This window comes from Helicoverpa zea, chromosome 16 (genome assembly GCF_022581195.2).
Source record: "Helicoverpa zea isolate HzStark_Cry1AcR chromosome 16, ilHelZeax1.1, whole genome shotgun sequence".
Taxonomy (NCBI): Eukaryota; Metazoa; Arthropoda; class Insecta; order Lepidoptera; family Noctuidae; genus Helicoverpa; species Helicoverpa zea.
The window spans coordinates 5,472,046-5,496,956 of NC_061467.1; the positions used below are offsets into that span (position 1 = coordinate 5,472,046).

The 24,911-nt window shown below is 35.7% G+C and overlaps 2 protein-coding genes across 6 annotated transcripts in view; one reads left to right on the top strand and one right to left on the bottom strand.

The window, feature by feature from the left end:
- Positions 1 to 24,911, bottom strand: part of LOC124637851 (serine--pyruvate aminotransferase, mitochondrial-like) — a 214,403-nt gene that overhangs the window by 90,788 nt on the left and 98,704 nt on the right. The gene's annotated exons all lie outside the window — the stretch shown is intronic.
- The window catches only part of LOC124637850, an 88,864-nt gene that overhangs the window by 24,724 nt on the left and 39,229 nt on the right, over positions 1 to 24,911 (top strand). For all 4 annotated transcript variants that reach the window (XR_006985294.1, XM_047174556.1, XM_047174557.1 and 1 more), the window contains exon 2: positions 16,156 to 16,195. The gene's annotated coding sequence lies outside the window, so the exon portion shown is untranslated. The remainder of the gene's footprint in view (positions 1 to 16,155; positions 16,196 to 24,911) is intronic.

Below are 24,911 nucleotides of genomic sequence, written 5' to 3' on the forward strand. Positions count from 1 at the left end.
TCTGTACGGTGCGAATTGTATGGCTATAAATGTATGTTTTCTGTGGATTTGCTTTTTAAGTCGAGGCATTTTTGCTAACGGATGTTTCGGAAAACATTCACAGTTATCTTCTTCATGTGTTGCACAGTTATAAACATATTGCGACTATCAATAGCATCGAAATGCCTTTACCTCATTTTATAGCCAATTTTTTATTAGGCTTCTTACTTAAAAATAATTTTAAAAGGATGTGTGCATAAATATTTGTATAGGTACTTCCCAGGTACATAATTAGAATTGGGATGCAAGTAATTCTCGTTTCTTTTCATAATCTGAGGGTTCTTTTCAAAAAACGTTCGCGTCTTAACGTTCAATGCGTTAATTATTTTCCGTTCCTTTGCGAATTGTACGAGCGTGGCTTTGTTAACGGCGTGTAAAGATTAAAGCACGAGATTGGCCACGCCCAGAGCTGATTGTTGGCGGTGATTGGTCGAGCGCACTCTTTGTTGCACGCCGCTTTGTTTAACATCTCAAATTAGCGATTACTTACCTACGTTAGTTTGAAAGTTGCACGGAGCCGCGTGGGCATGGCGGCCGCTCGACTTACTGCCTGCCATAAACCAATCGTTAGCTATTCCGTCAGTTAATTCACTCAAGATACTGCGCTTCTTTATGCTCGTCACAGATAAACGCTTGCGCATTATTCAGATTCGATTTGCCGTAAAAGCGTAGATTGTAAACAGAAATAAATGACTTAACGACCGATGTACATAAAATCGTTCTTTCCAAGTTTCATTGCCTCAATATCGATGGCCATAAAAGGCAACCATACAGGTATTTACGCTCTTCACCATGTGCAGTTATTATAAAAACATACTCGCATTAATTGAAAAACTAGGCTTGTAAACGAGAATAACTTTCAGGCCAGCTTAGCCGGTACTTTATTTTTACTGCGAGGCTCTTTAATAACGTTTTAATTTTATAACCTGCAATATTGTGTTAAAACAATTAACTGTCTGATTTATAATCATAACTTTGTTGATTACACGGTATCGTTTAATACTGATCGTTTGCAAAATTCACTGAATTTAATTAATGTTTATAATTTGTTGCACGTTGCTTCTGTTAACAATAATTAATTATTAATTTCATATAGGGTTATAATTACTTCTTGTTCGCACAACTTACATAATTCTTAAGGACTAGCGCATAATCCAGACTTTTACTCAAAGTGCAGAAAACTAAAATATTATCTTTGATGGGGATATTTGAATACCTAGATATAGAACAATTATTTGGACAATACTACTTGGAATACCTATCTCTAACTTACCATGGAGAAACCAATGCGAATTATTTTACTATAGTCATTTCAGCACACTACAGACTAAACAGTCGGCCGACAGTTGGCACACAATTTTGTAATACTTTTTTATTATATTTTGTAAAAGTTGATAAAACTTTGCAGTGTGGAGCTCTTACACAAGTCAGAGCAAATACTCCTTTGATACTAACACTAAATATTATATTAGCGTTATAAAAACAAAATGTGAAGACAATGGCTTTCATGCGTCATGCTGAACAGGTGCAGCCAGTTACTGCTGATTTATAATAATTTATTTACTTTTTATAATGTAACCTTCGCGGTTCCTGGTCCCAGGTATTCAGGCGTGGCCCTTTGTTGAATAGAATTTATTAACTTTGAATACCATTTTCATGTGAGAGCCTTTCCTTGTTTACGTAGAATTAAGTAATTGTTTTTTTCTTCTTGAATTTTAGTATTACCTAAATATAAATGTAGAACACATTTTCCTTTTGTTTTTTAAGTAAGTAATTGAATTTATGATTTTTAGTTACTAATACCACGAAGTAATTTACGTAAGGTATGACAGGCACTCTAAATAATTACCAGCTTTAGTACATCAATGTCAACACATTAGGTACCTCAAGTAAATGCGTTCGTGATGCGTGATTGCTCAAATCTTTTCAACAAACGAATTTGAATCGTTGAGAGCGTCAAATCAATTCGTCAAAACAGACAGCTACAAAACATACACAAAAAACTTTATAAAAGTAAATCAAGTATTTTGTTATTCATCATGTTCGATAATATTAGCCTAAAGATACCCACTAAACACGGAGTATGGGCGTTTCAATATTCCATAAAAAAAACTGTTCTCAAGTATAAAACTGGTCCTTAAATTGATTAAAGTCGTGATTCTTTTGTTTTTAACCTTTTGATCCCAAAATTCATGTAGGTAGTTTGTAACGTCCTTGTCATGTCTTTCAGAGTTAATTTAGTTACCTAAATGAGCCGATAATTATAGTTAAATGATAGTGGGTGAGCTCATCGCGTGCGCCTGCGTCGAGTCCAATTGATATGGACCGTTTAGATCGAGCAGATGACAAAATATCATAAATATGAAAGAATCACCATCCTTGAAAAATAATCTTACTTATAAAGTATTGTTTTAAGAAGTATTTGGAAACACAATACATTTCAATAGATGGGGTATTATCTACACTTGTCGTCGTCATGGTCCATCATCCACATTAACTTAATAGTTGTAATTTTTATTATTATGACTGTAAAACAGTTTTCAAATGACGCACGCACGTTGAGAAATTTTGCTTTTGATGTGTTCTTAGCAACTTAATGCATATTACAGTCAAAACATTATCTAACTTGACTTTGACTTTGAAATGAGAACGTATGTACGTATCATTGGTACGTAGACTTACAATTTGTTATGTGTAACTTAAAATACGGGGCAGTTTATACCTTCTAGTAATTTGTACTTTATATTTGCTACATAAAGTACAAATTAGTCTGGAGAGAAAGAAAATTACGCACGAATTCAGGCGCATTCGTGCGAATTCACGCGCACTGAAGGCTCAGTGAGAGATGCGCTAAGTGAATACTAGCCTAATTTTATAGATAGCTTTAGATGGTCACATGTGGGACGAGAGTATTAACCCTAATAAATATCTTTTATTTAAGTAAGTTAGATCACCTTTACAGGAATGACAACCATACTATTTCAAATTGTAACATTAATATCATTCACACATTACGTTAATATCATGAACCATATACCTTAGCTTCTATTTTCAGTCACACAAAATATAATATGCTGCCTATACAGCAAAATAAATGAATATTTCACGGTATGTACTTTTTAAATAATTCATACGTTGATATCGTTATTCGGCGGGACATAGGCCGGCGACTAATACATATTTAACAAACCTTCGCCGACCCCTAATAAAGACAATGAAGCTCTTTAGTGGTATCGCAAAATAAATTTCAACCCCTCAACGAAACATCGCAATTACTCGACTCAATGAACGCAAATCGATTCAGACGATGCTCTACGACCTTCTCGATTCTCGTTATTGTTGAAAATTCAAGTGTAAACTTCAATATTTTGTGCTGAGACCAGCAAGCCGAAAGGCGCTCGTTTGTCGTCCCGTAATAAGATCGACCACTCTCCACAATAATAGATAATTTGTTTAGAGTAAAAAAACCTGCAAATGGGCCTAAAGCCTATAATAAAAACAGAGATATGGCGCTGGTGGGTCGGATCGAGAAATGAATTTAGATTACAGGTTAACGCCGACTAAGTGTAGGTTGCCGGTTCACCTGTGCTTGAAAAAACAATCGGGTAAAAAACGGTCAGCGGATGAGGCTCTTCAGGCCGTCACGTGAGCCCGGCCATTTTAGGAGGACGCTTGTCAATCTGCCGGCTTATTATGAGTGTTACCGTATTACAAAAAGCATTTCCAACTTCGTAACTGTTCACTTTTTATAATACAAAGTATGAGAAAACTTCAGATAAGATTTAACGTTTTTTGTCACTTAAGGTTTCTTTAGATAACGCTGCTTAATTTTTTAAATCCGTAATAAACGACAGGCTACTTTTTCGTTGGGACGAAAAAATTCGGCACGTTCTCACCAAAACACAATTACACGTGTAAACCCAATATTCATAAATGTTATTTTCCAATAACACAGCGTAAAATAAAAAAGCTGTGAGCGTTGGTTGCAGAGAGCGGGTCGGCCGGCAGCGTCGCATTAACGAACAGTAAAAATAAAAGCTTTCGACTGAAATTAATAAATTTTAATTGCATAAAAGTACAGGTTGCCGCCGGGTTTAAGTGGTAACAATCTACCATTCGCGTCTATATGGGTCGGGACACGACAGAATTAAACGTGTGTTCTGATACGTTCAAATAGACGATGATGGATGCGCGCCCATTATGTGGACGAACGTTCTAAATCATAGCGTAGAATAATAACAACTCAACCGGTTCCAAGCAGCATTAACAGAACGTTTTGATTTTGATTATTATTTATGAGAGGCCCATAAAAAAGACACGACAAACTCACAATGTACAAAGAAAACTTCTTTATGGTAAAAAATAAAAATCCGATTATCCCACGGTGAGAATCGTTGATGACAAGTGTCTCTTAAATCGAATTTTACACCGCTCAAACGTGTACAAGTAAAAAATCAAGTCGCCGATGGTCTTCGACACTCAATAACACGAACATCGATTCACAACAGAAATAAAGGCATGTCCACACTAAGCGGTTATATCGTAGTGACCCTTCTCGCTGCATCGGAACCGGTTGTACGAGAGGAATAGTTTCGACGGGAACGCTATAAGCACGATTATTAAGCAGCCATAGTCGCTGTAGGACGTACCCAAGCCGTGACTAAATATGCCCACGCGTATAACTTATGATGCTTCAAATAATTCCCTTGTCCGCACCGCCTCTACCTCATGATCCGACGATTTTATTTCGGAAGCAACGTTTCATAATTAAATTTAACGCACGGTTTACGCAGACGCCATATAATGCGATTATAATTGACTTATGATCGAGTTTCAAATACGCCTGACGCTAACCATTTTGTAGAACGTGGCTCGTCGTCATATTACTTATTATAGGGGTGACTAGCACCGGCTTACTAAGTCCAATATAGAATAGATTACTTTTATAATCTCCAATAACGATACAGGCTTAAAAATTACGCGTTTAATCTCATGCTTTTCAAAGGAGCCGCTACTCATTTTGATTTGATATCGGACAGCAAAAACAAAATGGCACCGATCGCGTATGAAAGTAAATTAAGTTCTCTTTGACATTCATTAGTTTCATAAAAATACCTCTCTAACTCGGAATAAAAAGGCGGCGAATAAAAGCTCGTTAAAATCACTCGCTGTTCGACCCTGAATAAAAGTTTCGAACGTACTTTTTACCTACGTGGATAAAAAGAGAGGGCAGGAAGTGAAGCGTATTTAATCATTACAAGCGCGGCAGTCATTTTTTCATCTCCTGAATTAATTTTAAATTTGATTCTATTAACATAATACAATAAATCAGTGAGTGCCCTCGGGCAAGAGTGAAGAAGTAATCTCGAGTGGGGATCTCTGAGATTAGAGGTCAAGAGGTTAATGTTGATTTGTTTGTACAATTGTGTACATGTTGTGATACTGCTCGTTACTGACCGACGTCTGTCGGTCGTGGTGCGGACTCTTTGAGACCGTTAGCGTTTTTGTCGGTGGTCCGAGACAAAAACTAATACTGTGGTGACCGAACAAAGGCTCTGTAATGAAAAGGTGATGCTAACGTCCAAATACAGTCTACTACACAAGATTTGATATAAAAAAGCTTGTTATGCAATTAAATTATAATGATGGTAACTTGTTGTGACAATCCGTATCATTATACACAAAAATCTTTTCATTTCACATACAGAAATGGCTTAAGGATCAGTTTGAAATACCGCATGAAATATTAAAATATTCTTCGTTAATGTGGAAACAATGTTTATAGTTCGGCCATTCAGAGAATGCGTTCCTGACACGTCGCGATTGAACTGACGACGTAACTTTGCAATGGCGTTGCAGTTACGATAAAAATATTTTTGCTGGTTGTTTACCGTTTTAACAATTGAGGAGCATTAAAACAACATTATTATATCAATAATCAATGAATGTTATAATTTTGTGCCAAACTGAGTGTCAAATAACTTGGTAAACAATATTTTTCTAAATCTATACTGCGCTATTACAAGGTTATGTCAGCGGTTTATATTTTGTAGTGCTGTGCTAAAAATAACAGGCAAGTATCGTAATCTGTTCTTATACAGTTATAATATAAAATAATACGTTTTGATTTTCTTTTTAAGAATTGGAAAATAATGGACTATAAGACTTAATTATAACTTTTATGAAATATAAAAATAAAACTATGACCAAACCGCATTTTTATACTTAGATTAAAAATGGTAACCCCAAATGGCGTTATGGGCCGCCATTTTGTGACGCTAAAACAGTCGTCCATTGTCGTTTCGTGCGCATAGACCACGTTTTTCAAGTGTTTTCGATCTGTTTTTATTTGATTACCCGGCTTTTGTTAGACCGAGATATCAGGATTGATTCTGTTATTGATAATAATATAATTATACATGTAGGCGAAGATGATGATGAAGACACCACCTCCTCAAGCAAATCGGAGTCTGATTAATATTCTGTTCGCACATTCAATTCAATGTACTTGTAACAAAGAATAAATAAAACAATTTTATTATATGAATATTACCTTTTTTTGGTTTCCACTTAAATAACTAAAATATAAAACAAATGATTCCGCCAATTTAAAACGAAAATAATCTTAAAATAATGAGGCGGTTCATTTTGAAGGAACGGTAACGAACTCAGTGTTATGTTGTGCCCATCACTAGTCGTGACTAACTGATAGGTGTCAGGAACGCATTCTCTGAACGGCCGAAGTATAGAAAATCACAACACATTTTGCATCTTATTTTGAACAGAACAACAGAATACGCTACCGGTTTATAATACGCAGTAAATCACGGTATTATTTGATTTATGTACATTGTGTGCAGAGCCAACTCACGAATCATTTATAAGCACTGCAGAGACTGAATGCACAGAGTTAAAAGCTAAATACAGGGAACAGGGGGACCTAAATGCTTTAATACTGTATAGAGGGTACATGAGTGACCGGTGACCACCGTACAAGTGTGTTCGGAATACTAAGCGGTATTTCATGTTTACACCGACGAACATATTCGTGGAAGAACCACGACTATTCAATCATGGTTGATTCTGCAAACAAATCGTGTTTGCTACCCAAAATAGCTAGTGCGCCTTTATGTCCAACATATTCTCGTTTTAGGTTTCTAGTTAAATTGGAACATGTGTTGTGCGGAATAAAAGGAAAATGGATACAAGCAAAATGACAATGGAAGTGCTATTAAGTATTGGTACCTACTAGTTTGTTTAGTTCATTTTTTCATAATATTAAGTAGGTTTACTTTAGGAGTTTCTGTCAGCATGTTATAACTTTATCAGTAAAATAAACTTAGCTTTGTCTCAATCTTTATAATATTATGCAACTCTACAGATGCCAGTTTTCTCATACTACGTTGGAGTCTTGAACCCGTTATTTTCAAATGGCTTCCATCGTTCTAAAATCAAAATCTAAAAGCTAGGATTGGAGGTTGTCATTCTCCTACAATGTTACACGACTTTGTATGCAAAATTGTGATTCCAAATTCAAAGTTTTACCTCAACCGGTAGAACAAAACGAGAGTTCAGTTCCTTTTTATTAGAAAAGTATAAAATCAATTTTCAAGGAATCTAGAAAAATAAAAAAAATGTGAACTTTTGTTTTAGATTCGAAAATATTATTTCTTTGACGAAAGCATCTAACATTTTCATTACTTATAGAACATTTTATTTACAAGACTGTTGAAGTAGGAATTATTATTAGAAATATACAATATATATATAATATACGTAAGTCCTAGCTATTTTTTAAACTGCAGGTACCTATAGAGAGGTTGTACACATTATGAAAACACTGTTTTGAACAATAGTTATGAAACAATTTCAATAAGTAGGTATTAAAATGTAATGTACGATTGAATTCACAAATAATACCTAAATAAGCCGCTTTATGGTTACCATAGGTACTTACAAATACATATAATCAAACAAAACACACTCGACACAAAACCGCATACATAATGCTTCAGTAGTTAATGACACCAGGCCATCAATACAAACGGAATTACTAACTATTGTGTTACATTCAGAATTTTAGATTGAAAACTAAACCTAAGCGAAAATATCAACAACCATATAAATGATGATTTTAATTCATTTACTCTGTAATCAGGTAATAATGATTTAAATAACAATTTGTGAAATTGTATTGTGCTATTCGACAGTTGATCAAAGTGATTCGAACAAGTATTAAATGGCAATAATAATCCTTTTATTGTGAATATTGAATTAATATGTACAAACTGTTTGATATGGAATTCATATTATAGGCTTTAAATGTAATAACTTCAGATTTGCATTAAATACAGTGGTTTTATGTAATTTAAACGTAACATTTGAATGTTTTCAGCGGAATCAATTTTGTGGGTTTTCAACATACATAAATACTAAGAGTATTTAGGGATATCTATAATCTAAACATAGCTGAAAACAAATACATGAAGTGTTAAATATAAAAATCTTAGCCACTCAAAGCATTCTGTCTTTTGCAAAGGCAATAAGCGCCGTAAGTAGGCACTCCACTGTTTTTATATCAACAGTAAAATGCGCCATTAATAATTTCAACACCACCAAGGAAAACATTGCTTAGCCCATAAATATCCCCCTTAATGGCAAAGCCCGTAATATTTCTTCCCTCATCTACATTACTTCTGCAAAAATAACAAAATAGTGTTCGCAGATTGCCACAGCTTGATAAGCCTTGCTGGACTGCATAGAATGAGGCACTTCAGGAGTGTACCTTTGTTATCTGATGCAAACAAAAACGAATCATAACGCGACGGATTAAGACTGCTTTTTGTATTTAAAATTTTTATCTGGCAGTTCCACTGAGGTACTGATTTGTAGTCGAGATAGGCACGCGAATGATGCTCTCGGTGGCCGCAACAAGGACACAAGTAAAATAAAACTACATATTACTACGTGCAGATAAGGAACGTCCGCCTCTTACGACTCTAGTTATTTTTATACCGCATCACGCTTGGTCAAATGCTAAAGTTTTGTAACTCTTACTCAGTTATGATGTGATGAAAGCAAATATTAGATGAAATATTTTATTTATTTAGGACAAAACAGAACGAAAATATGTTAGGAATTACGGGGAAATGCCACCGTTTTCCGTCGCTCATAAATCTGTGACGAATATCTTTTAAGTGCTCGTCAGTTCTTACATATAGCAATGAATGGGAACCCGAGATCGTTTAAGTAGCGTTAGTCATTGCGGTTTACATACAATACACAGCTCACGTTTTGTAATGTAGACAGGTAGACAGCTAACAAAATGATTAACATCGCGGACGCAAATTAGCAGTCGGGTCGCAAAATAAACACATCACCGTGGAGCGTCCGTCAGTACGTCGCGCCAGCCTCACCCATTACATATTTATAACATCTTACATGGACTCAAAACGACGTTAAATTTTCATATTCAGCCAACAGCGGGCTAACGTACTGGCAATCGCGTCACGTACAGCCATATTAGACAAGTTTTCAATGAATTTTAATGCGGTCCAAGATGCCCCCGACTTGGGATCGACCATTCAGTGTGGTCGGCTGCAGTGATTGATCGAATGTTCAAGTAATCTGACCTTACATCGATTTAATCGTCCCATGTTGTGATTTTATACGCTAGTCTGCCGTATTAGGATCTTTTTGATCGTAGTTTTGAAGACTATTTTATACAGCAGAGGGGTATATTAAAGACAATTTTGTTTGCTGAGGATTTTTCTTCTCTCTGTTATAATTAGAACTATCAATTAGCAAGCAAAACAAACAAGCTCAATCACTTTTTTCATAATAATAGCAATCGCTCACCCTTTGATAAAAGCAGCCTTTGTAAAGCAAACTGGAAGATTCTGTAATTTTTACAAGGTCAGACGAATAAGTCTTGAATTGTCTTACGTACAATATTTTTTATCTTTTCATGTCATGTTTAAAGTAAACGTTTTATGTAACAGATAAGTTAGCTAATAGGAACTGTTCGATCAAGAATTTATGTATAGTCAATAACAGGCCTTCTTGGAATCGGCCTTGCAGAACACTAAATTAAATATCGTTTCTTGGAAATTACACTTACTCATTTGGAATGGTTGCCTATAATTTGAAATGTATTCCAGTTGCTTTTCCTGTGATTGTAGCTTTAAATTAAAACCTTGTTTAGCTAAATGCAAGCTTCAATTTTAAAGATAATGAGCTAGGAATTAACATAGTGCGTACTATTTCAAGCCAATGTTGAACCAACAAAAAATATTGACAGTCTGACATTTAAATGTATTCATAAGTGCTATGTATTTACAACGTATATTATGTACAACCTTTCAATCAGTATTTTAGAAAAAAATCATTGAGCATATAATATACGCAAGTGTATTGTATAACCATAAAACTTCTTCGTCGTAGAATAACGTACGGTACTCACGAGAAATTTTATTCATAAACGTTTTGTTTACGTCCATTTTATAGTTTAATAACAATTTTACAGCTCAAAACAATAAGCGGCTTTTATAATAAAACGCTGAATGTCTTAAACAAAATCGATTTATTTTTAGTGACATTATTGTCCTGAATGTGGCCCATTGTTTGAGGTCGTAAAGTGCGCGTGTGTGCACTTGCTAGGGTACGCGAGCCTTAACTGCACTTTGTAAATATTCATGGGGCAATAAACACATCGTGTGCCAAGGATTGCTCGTGAATGACTAGATTACTAATACAGAGCTTAGCAGGAATTCTGCGCTAAACAGCATTTGTAATTCCACGTTTAACTCGTTTATAAGTAAAACAAATTCCAACAGTATTTCTCGAATGACAAATCGGAGCATACAGGGATGTAATTCTGGAGCCCGTTCTCAAGGGACAGCCCTGGCGTACGTATGTGTGAGTGCTCGTGTATGCAGATACTAATTTCGCTTTCGGCGACGTCGGCGTTTAACATTTGGAACGCGGCGCGAGTTTTAATTTGTGATCAATTATGCGAGGGCACTGTTATTTATCGTTGTTTTATTTCATTTGCCTTCTCACAGCGGCCGTGGGTGGTCCGATCACGATTTTCGGGTTGCGATGTTCACCAATAAGTTCCACTGATTGCGCCACAGAGTTAGCAATGTGATAACAGGGTCACACTTTCAAATTATATCGGCCATTTGTTGAATGTGCTATGATATATTTTATTGTTATTACTTGCATTTAGGCGCTTTCATATTTTGATGAAGATTAACTTTGAACCACATAAGGCTTAGAAGTTAACTTCCCCTGTTATAAATCCAAACGGGTACAAAGTTTGTTTATTACCTAAAAGCACACGCATATATCATCCCCACACTTAAGGTAATTAACTGTAACATAAAAGGAGGGTCGAAAATTTATTAAGGAGGAAAATTTTGCGGTTTAGCATTTCGATAGGCAAAACAAATAGTAGAGCGAACAGAATAATCAATAATTAGAAAATTAATATACTTACTGTGTACAATATAGGTACCTAAAATCCTTTATTGGTGTACATATCTTGAGTTGATAGATTTTGAGACAAAAGAAAAAGTCGAAGAAAAAAGAGACCCGTTTTTAATAGAAATTCCAAAATGTTAATACACGACTGCGTAGGGACTTTATTTATTTCTGTAAATTAAATAGCAAGAAATGTCCGAGAAATAATTTGTCGTGATTATGCCTGAAGGCTACAGCTTTGCAATCTAATTTTAGCCTCTCCTTGCGTTTTATGTACTAGTACTTCAATTACTGCACACATTTGACACTTTAACAACCTCAGTAATTTATTTGTAAATAGTTTATTTCAATCGCTTCAGGGATAAAGGGTAACGAATGACACATTCCAGCACGCCATATTTGAAACCACAGATATAAAAAGACAAAGACAAGGAACACCTCATACATTCCAATTCTTCCATGATTATTGTCCAATAAATAAATGACGCGTCAATTCTATAATCTTGTTGATCTCTTGCGTGCCGCCATTTTGTTATTCCGAGCGCATCGGGCGCCCCACGACCGGTTAGCGGTAAATTGTTCCACGTAATGTGATTCTAATTGAGCAGCTAATTCCTACTGAGCATACACTGAGTTAATTAGCCATTGCCCTCAGTAAGACCGCTTCTTGTATTGTACAAACGTTTTTGTTGCCACCAACTTGGTATTACGGGATTATGAGCACATAAAAGTACTTACGCAATCAGCGGAAAAACTTTACTATAGAGCTTGGATTTGGAGTGTAAACTGCTTTGTAAGCAAAGAGAATCTAATGATAGAGCGGAGTGAATTCCCTTTGCGTTGTGCTCACTTTAAACATATGCTCAATATAATATGTAGATACTAATAAACTTTGATGTAGATAAAACCAATAGATGATTCATCTCAGATGGGCTTAAACTGCCAAGTCAAAGTGAATATGAATAAGCTTTGACCGACCTGCCAGCCGCTTTGTATGTTAAAATGAGAACAACCTTTCGAAATTGCCTGAGCTTAAGTGTCAGTAATAGAACTATGGATTTATTTAACGTTTTAGCAGGAATCGTAACCTCAACAACTATTGTCAACAAAAAACGGAACTATCAGTATTCATTGAATTTAAAAGATAAAAATGACGAGTTTCCTAATAGCGTAGGAAGATAATAAAATTTCATAGATAAAATCCTTTGCTGGATTTGTTTCAAGCGAAGCTCTGTTCAGATATAAGCACATCAAATATTATTTCCTTGTATTTTATGGCTTGAAATTACATCGATTTTATTGGAGATACTGTGGTCAATTATCGGTATGTAATAATGTGGTGTTCTATCGTTTTCCGGGTTACTGTACAGCAGTAACGTCGCTTCGAGAAACTGGTCACGTGCTGTTTTGTTCACGTTTATCTGTGCTTTGGCAGAAGACTTCGATTTACAAGGAACGACTGCCGATTGACCTCGTTTATGACTTCGTTTATGCAGTATTCATTTAAAAGGAGAATTTATTCCTTGGCAATGTCGTAAAACCTTTTTACTCTTTATTGTTTCTACGTGCATAAACAGGAGGTTCGCATGCTATGAGAGGCGTAATTGCATATCGCTACACCTAGTAATTAGCTTGCGGAGTTCACAGAAAATGGATGTAAAATACTGATGTTCAACTGCAGCTTATTATAATAGAAACCGACACATGAGAAGTCAGGAAATAATTTACCTGTCTCCCGAAACACTCCTTCGAAACATTATTGTTAAACATTATTTATGAAACAGAAATCATATTATTTCCATCCCACGCGACCCCTGTAAGTCCTGAGGTTTTCATGAGAGATAATTTCAATTACATCATTACACGAAGTCTTATTAGAGTAAGTCCTAAAATAGAAAAACTAGCAAAATATAAGAAGCAACATAATTAACAGGGGTGTATTTTATGCGAGGGCTGAATAGTTTTTAGATGAGATTATTAAAGCTTAGTTGAGTAGTGCTTGAATATGCGTGACATGCAAAGTGTATAATGGCGGAAGAAAAGATGAATGGAGATGCCATGATCCAGGTAGGTCAGGCGTCTACTGCTAGGTCAAATATCATACCAAAACGCTCCTTGACAGATCTGTCGAAAACATTGGTTTAAAAAAAAAATGGCGGGTTCCAAAGAAGGCATATAAGAGCGGAGCCAGTTACGTTCTTTGTCTCCCAAACACCAGTGTTTTGGTGCTTGTAGTTTCTTAGAAGATTTGCCGTTATGACATCTCCGGTCGTCATTTTGTTCTCCATGGTATAATGTAAAGGGTGCAATAGTATCTAATGAGCGGTATTCCGTAGCCGTAAACTGAAGAGCTCTCGTCACCGTATACCCTCAGTGTGTTCTTGCTTAAGTGGATGTATGAGTAAATTATATTATATTTTATATGTTTTGTTATTAACATTGTGAGCCATAATATCTCTATAAACATTCATCTATACAAAGAGGTTACTTTCGTGAATTTGTGACTTATATGCCGTTGGAAAGAGTCCAGAGATGTCCCATCTGTGGACCTATGGAACCGATTCGAAACATATTTTTTCCAATAGATAGCCAAGTTACTCGTGAATGCCATAGGGTATATTTTACCTGGACAAAGGAATCAGTTCCCTTGGATAATACAGCTAGTATAAAGCTGTATAAGCGTAATAAACGGTCACGTTTAGTTTGAACATTATAAATATGTTAGATACTATAATTTTCAAATAGCGACTCATTTGTTTCGAAAATGATTCAAGCTATGTCGATAATGAGTTTCCTCCTGCTACATCAAATATAATCAAGACACTATCTAATATAATACCGATCTAAAATTATCTATTAATATTTTACACGAAATTGCCTCAATTTTAGAGCAGTAGGTATTTGTTCTAATTTATTTGGTTACTACGGCTACAATAAAGAAATGTTATTTTTAATATCAAGGCTAAAACTTAATCTCTTTTCAAATAAAAATTATGCGAAAAAATCAAGTAGAAGTTATACTTTACACATTTTCATTGGTGAATAATATTTGCTTCTTCATAATACATATAAGTTTAGACTTTAAGAGTATCATTTCAAACATATACCAGCTTTAATATGAATCGCTATAGATATTGTTTTCATTAATAACGTATTGTCTAATGTCTTATAAGCTGGTATCTTTCTAAGTCTCGACCGGGAAAAGCGGAGAGCTTGTAGTAAAATAATGCGTTTAATGAACCAAAATTACCCTTTGTTCCCGTACCTGGGTAGTGGGTAGAGCATATTCCTTGTACATTGTATAGTTGGCAGTTAATAGCAGTTGTGTTTAACAGTATAATGATTTTCTTTATGTATTTAATAATATATGTCTGCATTTATTCAATAGTTTTAAAATAAGTGTGTCAGCGACATTCAGGGCTTCAACAGTCCACAAAACAGAATATTTTATTTAAAAAGTTTGATTTATATTATTTTTCTCTACCTATTTGTATTACTTATAAATAGTAATTCAGTAGTATTATAAAGCCATTTCTAACCTAGAAGTTAAGCGCTTAATAAGTTTAACTTCCATAGTGAAAGATTGCGTGTTCTATAACACCATTTTAAATTGCCACCATAAAGGAATATGAATTTTAAAATTCACGACAAAACTCTAAAGAAAAACATGGCATATAAGTTGAAAATTTACATAATTACAGAATTTTGTAAAAAAAGTTTAGTGAGGTTAAAACAAGGTAACAATTTTAACAGATCAGATAAAAACGGTGTGGGAATAAGGCGAACACCGGACTACGAAGTCTGGTTACCGGTTGTCCTTGTAAAAAACCGACACCCGACTACCGGTAGATGGTTGGAAGACGCTTGAAAAACCGTAGCAAATGTGTATACGATCTGTAAGCGGTGGGTGTAATGTATTCTGGGATTAAAATGAATTGCTTTTCTTCGTAACCCTCGGGTCGTGTGTGCGTTTTTGCTTGTCATTATCGAAGTTGACTTGGTCGAAGAAAGCATAGGCAATCTTTCAGCTATAGTAATAATAGGCCTATTGAAGAATTGACTTTCAATTTCCTGACTCTTTTATATAAAATCCGCAATGTATTTAATAAAAGTTTGTCAATTTAATAACACAGTTTCATGATCAATTTGACATATTATCATAACAAAATGATATTCCCATGCCATAATTTACAATTAGAGCGGTTATAACTTTTCCAGTATTTTCCATCATTGTTATATTCCATATCCAATGATCTATCAAAATAATTACGCAGTTAATTAAGCGATATCAATAATTATACACATGTTTTAACGCAGAACTGCAACTGTCAAGGGGCATTGCCGAAATGCGTTAATGAATGAAACTTGATTTAAATGAATTTAAAATTTTGTGCTCGTTTTTACGTGGATATACATTTTAAATGCAACCTACTTGCTGACGGGAGCTGACACGGCCTTCTGGCGTTGTAAAATGATTTGTTAATGAATTAATCAGTTGCAGCTGACAAATTAATACTTGTGTATAATTTGGAAAATACAGTATGTATACTGATGATTTCAGAATTAAGTTAAAATCTCAGGTATTGAAAATTAAAGCAGTTGATTAAAAGGTTACGTTTTTATTTGTTACAGATCACTTAAGCGTAATCTGGCTCTTCACTTCTTGGACCAGGTAAGAAATAACATGCATACCTAAGGAAATCATAATTGTTTCCTGTATAGAAAGAATCTGAATATCTATAAATATTTAAATGAAAATGCTTCACATATATATACATTTCTAAACGTATGTTTTACCATAGAAATAGAATATTTATTCGTTTCCATAGCAACACGTATGCGCCATCAACAAAAAGATAATTATCTCAATATACAGTCAACGTATGTCGACATTATCATTTCACTGGACGTGACTACTGCGTTCCACTTTTTACTGTTCACCAGACTGCCTGGAGGTGATCAACAAATGAATTTGTCCCTAAAAAGTGACTTCGTACGTGTTCGTCTGTCAGTCGGGTGACATCGTCCACGCCCCCGCCCCTAATTAGTACAGAAATAACGTCGAGAGATTTGTCAACTTCCGAGCTTTTATGGCATTCCTTTGAGGTTCACTCCCACCGGCCAAGCATGCCGTCGAACATACAATATCTCGCACAGGTACCCAAATAGATCGTTAACTGACTGTGAAATATTATTTCGAACTTTGGGGTGGTCCATGTTAATACCTCATACTATTCAGTTACACCGCCAGAACAAATTAATCTTGATTGCCGAATCAAGTTCATGTCTACGAAGTTTTGTTGTCCAAACTTTCTTGATGGAAAAAGTTTAAATATACGTTAGTGCTTCTTTGTTTTTGGAATCAAATTGTTGCAAATAGTTTATCTAGTATAAATTGCTTTGGCATATCTTAACTTTTGTCATTCGCCTTGAATTTAATTGTATTTCATTAACTTTTTAATGAAACTGTTGAATATATTCTTAAAACAGCATTCTTTATAAAACAAATTAATTAACGTTTAGATAAAGAGTTCACATTAACATAAATGATATTCAATTCACATTGATAATCTTATTCCATGAAAACGAGAAGGGGTTACACAAAAATGATAAAACTAAGTTCTCCAACGTCAATATTACCGCGAGAAATTAATCTGAAGCTAAAAGGGGGCCCTCGAAAGTTATCTGAGGAAGCTGGAGAGGGGTATGACCTCACAATCAAATGTCAAACAAAGTTTTATCAGCGCAAAGTTGACAAATAAATCCCCCGTCCCGCAAAGAACTTTTCTCATAGTCGACGCGACGAGACGTGATCGCGCCGACTATATCGACCATCGCGCTTTGCTTATGTTTTTTGTTGCTGCGATAATATACTGTTTTACTTCCGACTTTTGGAAGTATTCAAAACTTTTTCGTAAAACTTTTAATAGTACATAGAACTATTTAATGTGACTGAGAACACGTCATCTTGTAGCTGTTATAATAATTGACTGGGATGGTTAGAAACACGCACGGGTGTGAGACAGCCGTGTCACGCGAGTAATCCGGAGCTCCATAAAATCTGTTGGCGTGGAGACCCCACTCCGGGTTCGAATGAGGAACGACTGACATCTCCGCCCACCTTGTCTCCTGTGACAACGAGCTCGCTATATTTCTCGCTTATTTGTTAAAACGCTTTTTGTGAAATGCCTACTAAATATTTTGTGTTATTGGCTCTTCGTTAGACGGGGATTTAAATATTTAATATGTGATGTAAGTTTCTCTCTCTTGGGTTAAACATAGTTTTCTGAAGTAATCTGATACTAGTCTGACTTCCATCCGCATCTTATTTCTGTATAATGAACGCAAACAACGAGAACAAAAATAAAATAAAGGTTAGTTTAAGGAACGCCGAGACAAACAAGAACATTCTTATTTGTACGGAAAGACGTCGACATGTCAAGAATCCGAACTTGGAACATACTCGGAGCACCCCTTTCAAACTGCTCCCTAACGAGCCAATGAGCAACTCTCTGAAAGAAGATTTAGTAAACAGTAACTTACAAGTTTCGTATTACACTTTGAAGAGTTCATTACTTTGCATTGTTTAAACTCGCGTTAAGTATGCTTAAACAGCTGTCATTTGTCAAGTGCTGGCCAAAAGTGATGGATGGCACGGGCGTTTCCGTTCGACTTTTAAAACAGGGGACTGTTGTAATGGGCCAGTATTGTTATTTCAGTCGTCGGAAACGTAACGAACTAACGTATGGGAATGTTAAAAGTGACGGGGCACATATATTTTATAAGCGTCCATTTGTCTGGAGGCGCATGTGTGTCTCCCTGTGCGCTGAAATATTTACGAGCTATTAGCGCAACAAGAACAAATACACAGCCAAGATGCGTCTCGGAAGCCGGATCACAGACATCTTTTAGCGCATGACTGATTTAACACCACTACAGAATTAAGCCTAAGTAATTAATGTCACAGCTCCCGCTATATTCGTGCCTTTTGAAGTTAAAACATATATCTGTTAATTATTTTATGTTAAATGGTGCGTTATTGATCTTCAAATCAAAACATTAAGGTAGAATTCCGTGGATAGCGGCTACGACAGCCGCGCGCGGCTTACGACAGTCGTCGGCCGCGCGCGACAATAGTCAACCTATGAAAATGTATGGCGCCGCTGCCGAGGTCCGCGACAGTCGCGCGCGGCCGACGAATTTCGTAAGCCGCGCGCGGCCGTATGCATCTCAACATGGTCTAGCGCTTAGTAACATCTATATAATTTTAGTAAAACCAGAATTGAATCGTTTTTTATTTAGTCGGCAAAACTTCCTTTTGTTTTCATTACAATACAAATGCTTTTGAATCAGTATTGGGTAGTATCCTTCATCATTTCTACTTTTTAAAAATAGGGTCGATTGGTAATCTATTTTCATAATACAGCCACAGCAATACGTCATCCTCTTCTTCTTCAAGGATATCAATTAGCACTTCGACTAGAGGGAACGGACGAACAAAATCTACTAATTTCAACACAATGCCGCGCGCGGCTTACGAATTTCGTCGGCCGCGCGCGACTGTCGCGAGCCTCGGCAGCGGCGCCATACATTTTCATAGGTTGACTATTGTCGCGCGCGGCCGACGACTGTCGTAAGCCGCGCGCGGCTGCGTAAGCCGCGACCCACGGAATTCTACCTTTAAAACGGTCAACACATCAAAATTACACGTTTAATATCTCACTGAACAGTTACTCGTAAAATACGCCATTTCCTGTTATTATTTTGGTGTTTGCTAAAAAAGCTTTGAAAAATACGCTCCCACTCTATTTAATTCAGACGTTTCTGAGAAAAACTGGGCATATTCGATTCAAAGTAAGAGCTTTTTGGAGGGTTTAATCTCCAATTCGACGAACAAATGTGAGTGCTTACAAATTAAGCTCTGACGCCTTATTAACGTGATATACGGCCAGTATTAACGCAGTAAGTAATTCAATTTCACGATGAAAATCTGTTTAATGAGCCTAAGTTAATGTGTCCACCGTTAACAAATAAAGGCGCAGCGCACTGACAAATTGCTTAATTTTATTAAGTGGCTGTACACTTGGCCTGAGTGCAGTGTTTGTTTACCGGGACGTATCGCCGCGGTGAGCGACCCTCGCTCTAGCTGCGGCCCATAATGTACAAATTCACTGAACTGCTATATTAGCCGACTGCGACAAAGAAACGGTAATGGACCCTCATATATATGCTAATAAACTTTCCAAATGCGTTTTAAATTAAAATAATCCCGAATTTATATGTAAATTTGTGACCGCACTTTGTCCTTCGCGGCTTCTCGTTCCGAAATCGATTACATTACACGGATTCGAGCTTAGATCCGACGCAGATAAGTTTAATGAAGGGTTTTACTAAAACGGAGGTCCTTTACTACAATCCACTCGATTGGTGATTCCATCGGCTCTCGATTTCACTCTTAGATGAAACAAAAGCATGAAATATAATTTTCTTGGAAGCACCAAAAATATTTGTGTTATCATCGTCGCGTTTTATGTCGGTCGGCACCAATGTAGTTTTAGAACAGATAGTATTAATGAGGTTTTTATTTAGTCTTCCATTAGGCGTATGCGAGTATTATCTTAATTTTTATGAGACTAACCTTTTAGTCGCACTATCTTATAATATAAAAGCTCAAGGCTACATTGACGAGACCACCCGCACATTCCAACTAGTTTCGATCTAGATGTGTCCGTATCCCCTTGTGTCAGTCCAATTAGTCATGATTAACTTAAATTTATAGGTCTGTTTAATGGTCCATTAACGAACTCACTAGTATGTAACGACTCCTTATTGTGATGCTTCAATTCCATAAAACACTTTCATCCAATTAAACAAGACGTTGATATTTGATCCCAATACGTTGATTGTCGCTCTCCATTAGACTTTATTACTTAAAAGTAATTGTATCAGCAATATGGTTGGTAACACGAAGCCCTTTGGCTGTAAATCACTAAAGACGCAACATTAGAAGAAAGAGGTATGTTTTATATTTTTCTCAAAGAGAAAATGTTTAAGCTTAATTTGAGCAGACATTCAGTAAGGTTTCATTTCGTTGAGAACGTGAAGTGGAGCGTTTTGTTTGAGATATTGCACATTTTGCCACGCTCGGCTCTGTTTGTGCTCGGACGGTATCTCACTACATTTTGAAATGCCGACTGTTAGGTTTTTGTATCAAATAACAAAACACGCGATCGCAGGCTTTATTCTGAAGTTTAGCTGATTGTGTTCCAAGGAAATTCTCTTATTTAGTTCAAGTACCTACCTACTCCGAAAGTCTAGGTTTGTAAGAATTACCTTATCAGCTGAGGTTACGTGATTTCTCTTTTGTAACCTTTTGAACCACATAGATTTAATATAATATCAGAAATATTATTATAAACACGAAGATTTTATTCGAGTTCATTTTGGATATAAATAACACAATTTATATATTTTTTTAATTATATTAACTTTCTCTAATAAAGTGATTCGACCTTTCACATTTAAATTTCTAAGGGCCGAATGATGGCGTGGGCTATCGGTTTATCGTATCTGAACACTAGAATCTTACGACTTATAATAAAGAAAAATATAAGACTTAACTGGTATTTATTAGATTAATGTTGGATCCACACAATAAATAGACGCTATAATCGGATGTACTATTAACCACGTAAATGTTGACATCCGAAAATATGAAAGCGCTGAGCTCCTTATGTATTGCATGATACTTAAATGGTTTTCAATTTATACAGTGACAGCCACTGAGGAAAGCTTTCGGTAACAAATGCTTATGTTTTGAATGCACGCGATGTATGTGGCTGAAGTAGTGGGTATACCAGCACCGTACAACGCACTCGCGACTATGTAAAATGTAATTTAAGCTCTGTCCCGGTGACGTCACGATATGCCTGACAATTTAATGTACGCTTAAATTGCAGTCATGTGAGTTAAAATGGTTTGACTGTACTGAGTTTGTATTTCAATAGAATTAAACGACTGAAAACACGATATATCGTATCAGCATAAATTATAATGGAATATTTTACTCACATTTCAGTAAATGGTGTTAAACAGTTAGTGAAATGTAAAACGGTTGCAAAAGCCTGCTATCACACATTCACGTTTGACAAATACTTAACTAAATAGTAATTAATTATATACCAACGAAATTACAAAATGGAACCAAATAACAAAAATCATATCCAAAATAACTAACATGAAAAATGGAAACCATAACTTTGAAAATTTGAACATCGTTTATTTATAACAAGAAGGGTGGCCATAGCTTTCACCTCGGGCGATGGTTCATTAATCACCACCCTTAATACCTTCCTCGGGCTAAACGAATATGTTAAAGCAAAGACGCGAAGCTACCGACTTTTACGTTTTCAAACCTTGCCATAATCCTGATTCAGTAAACGACAGACGAAAATAAATCGTATCCATTCTATGTTAGACTCGAAGGTCATTTGGAATAGCAGACTACAAACTTTAAGTCGGCTGATAGTTTTTTATGCTCATAAGTCGTATGAAGATGATTGGTAGTACGCACATTATAAAGAACAGGTCCTTAGCCGGTATCAGAACTACTGTTTTGAAAGGAAACAAGATTTTCTTTAAAAAAAATTGTAGATACAAACTTTCAGTTCAACTGTCGGTCCACTGTTTAGTCTCCAGTCTGCGAGATCGCTTAGTACGACAATAATTTATGTAAGAACCTCTATATGTAAATAGGAGTGTAGGTATTTCTTAGCTATTCGGTTATCGACTCGGATTATCTTTATTAGGAATTTATTATTTCTAAGAAACGATTTTGTGTCGGAATGTAAAGCACTAGCGATTATTATTTATCTGTTTTTAATAAATTAAATGGCAAGAATTGAATTTGTTTTTATATTGGTAAAAAACTTGAACCAGTTCAAAATAAATTTAGATAGACGAAAGACTTTGTAATTTTAATCTAAGTGTGCTCTAGTGAAGTCTAAGAGATAAAATAACAAATGTTTTCAGTACTTGTTGAAACTTAATCGATATGTCCTAAGCAAATAAAACTAATATCGATTTCAAAGTTTGTTTATTTACTTTTGTAAGTTTAGTCTATGTCGAGAATATAATATATTTGACTACGTATTAAGTAAGATATAAACTGTGAACAAATATTTTAGAAAAAGTCTGTAAGAAATATGTTTATGTACTAGAAGGCTACAAGTCTAGAAGTTAACAAGCCCCAAATTGAAAAAAAAAAATGTGAGCTAAAGGTAGAACCTACTCAATTTTAAAACATGTAACTCAGCTTGATACAATCTTAATTAAATAAAGAGGCAATAAGAACACGCTAAAACATTATTCACGAAAACAAATGAACGCTCCTAACCGTTGACACCGCTACCGTCGCTGATCACTAACAAATAACGACTAGTAGGTAACTATTAACTACCAGTATTGCGTTACGAAAACCTACAGTCGGTAGTTAATCATACCTAATCTTACTTCGATCTCTTGCAACGTAGATTATAATTAATGCGAGCAGCTAGACGTCCAGGAAGTGTTTTGTCCGTATCGCTTTTTCCATCAGTTGTAGCTACCGTCAAATGTGTTTAAGAACCCTTAATTACCATTAATGCTATAAAAATGGAATAGAAATTACTGTGGTGATGATCATTAAAGTGGTTACCCATCTTGCTTATGTGGAAGCTAAATATTGTATAGTAAAGTGCACGGTTCGGCAAACAATGGAAGATAATTCTTCCTAAAAAACTTAACTTAACTTCCTAGTAAACTACATCAGCAAATCTATCACCATGATTTTATAAATATTTGTTTGTGCATATTGTATGTTCCAAGTATTTTATTAGGGGTCGGAAACCATTTGTTAATGACGTGGACGAAGCCGCTACATACAGTTAGTTTTCAAGAATACAGATAAACTCAAAATAAATAATAATAATCGTTCGCACTAAAGGCAGAGTCTACAAAGCAGCAGTTCGTCCATCCATGACATATGGTGCCAAATGCTGGCCACTGAAAAAGCAGCAGGAGCAAACACTACATGTCGCAGAAATGAAAATGCTAAGATGGGCTGGTGGGGTAACGATGCAGGACCATGTCCAAAACATCCATATTCGGGGCAGTTTTGAAGTAACGCCTATACCGGAAAAGATCATGGAGAGCCGCTTAAGATGGTACGGTCATGTCATGAGGCGACCATCGGACCACATGTCGAGGAAAGTGCTCGATATTGGTACCCAGCCCAGAAGACGCGGTAGACCCCGCCTTACATGGATGTCCGTTATTGAAAAGGATCTGAAGAAGACACAATTATCATCCCAGACGACCCAGGACAGACCGTCCTGGCGAAGATTGACCAGAAGGGCTGACCCCAAGTAAATGGGATAAAGGCCAGGCAGAAGAGAGAAGAGACAGATAAACTCAAAATAATACGATATACCTGAATCAAATACCCGTGTAGTCATCACAAAATAAGTGAAGCGTTTCTGCAACAAAGGTAGCTTTATCTTTCTTATCGCACCCAGAATTTCCCTTTTAACAATAAAATCTTGAAAGTTCAACAATATCCCAAGTATTATACGTAATCCGTCATCCTTCACTTGTCAAGTGTTAATAAACTTCAAAGAAACACTACACGTGAAGAATATCATCTGAATTGACAGGATTCTTTGAATGAACGTATCAAATCGTCTTTCTTCACATCAAAGAGTGAACAAAAAGTGCTGCACCAAGATTTTTCATAAGAAGATAGTCGGTTCACCTTGAGTTTTCGCTACGCACAGAGTTCTCCCCTACGCAATTGACCCTTCGTGTCTTTCTCGAGCCGTCTCGACCGCCCCTGCCGCCAGGGGTTGTAAATCATAATAAAATTCAAAAGATCAAAAAGAAAATTTCCTAAATAAACAAACTCATATTCGCAATTTAAAACAATTACTGTCCGAGATTTCATTTTAAATTACGGTATCATTATTTTGAATGAAATATGATTTTGCTGTTTATACGCGTAATTTTAATAAGATTCTCGTAAATATTTTAAATTGCTTTTTCCTACTTGTTTTTAGTCATTATCGCTGATTATATTTGTACTTGATAAATATTACAGGCACCTATGTAGTTCAAAAAGGGTCTAAAAATTTGACCTTATGACAAAGTAAACTTTGTACAAGAATTAATCCAATCTATTAATACATGCCGCATATAATATTTCTTCTATTTTCACGCAGAAAGAGTGATATACGCGTGTCAATATAAAAATATGCGCGAAACCAACGCATTACATATCTCTAACATTCCCCGAATTGTGTGATACGTGAGCGGGGAGACAAATTTGTACGCACACATTTTCCTTCAAAAAGGAT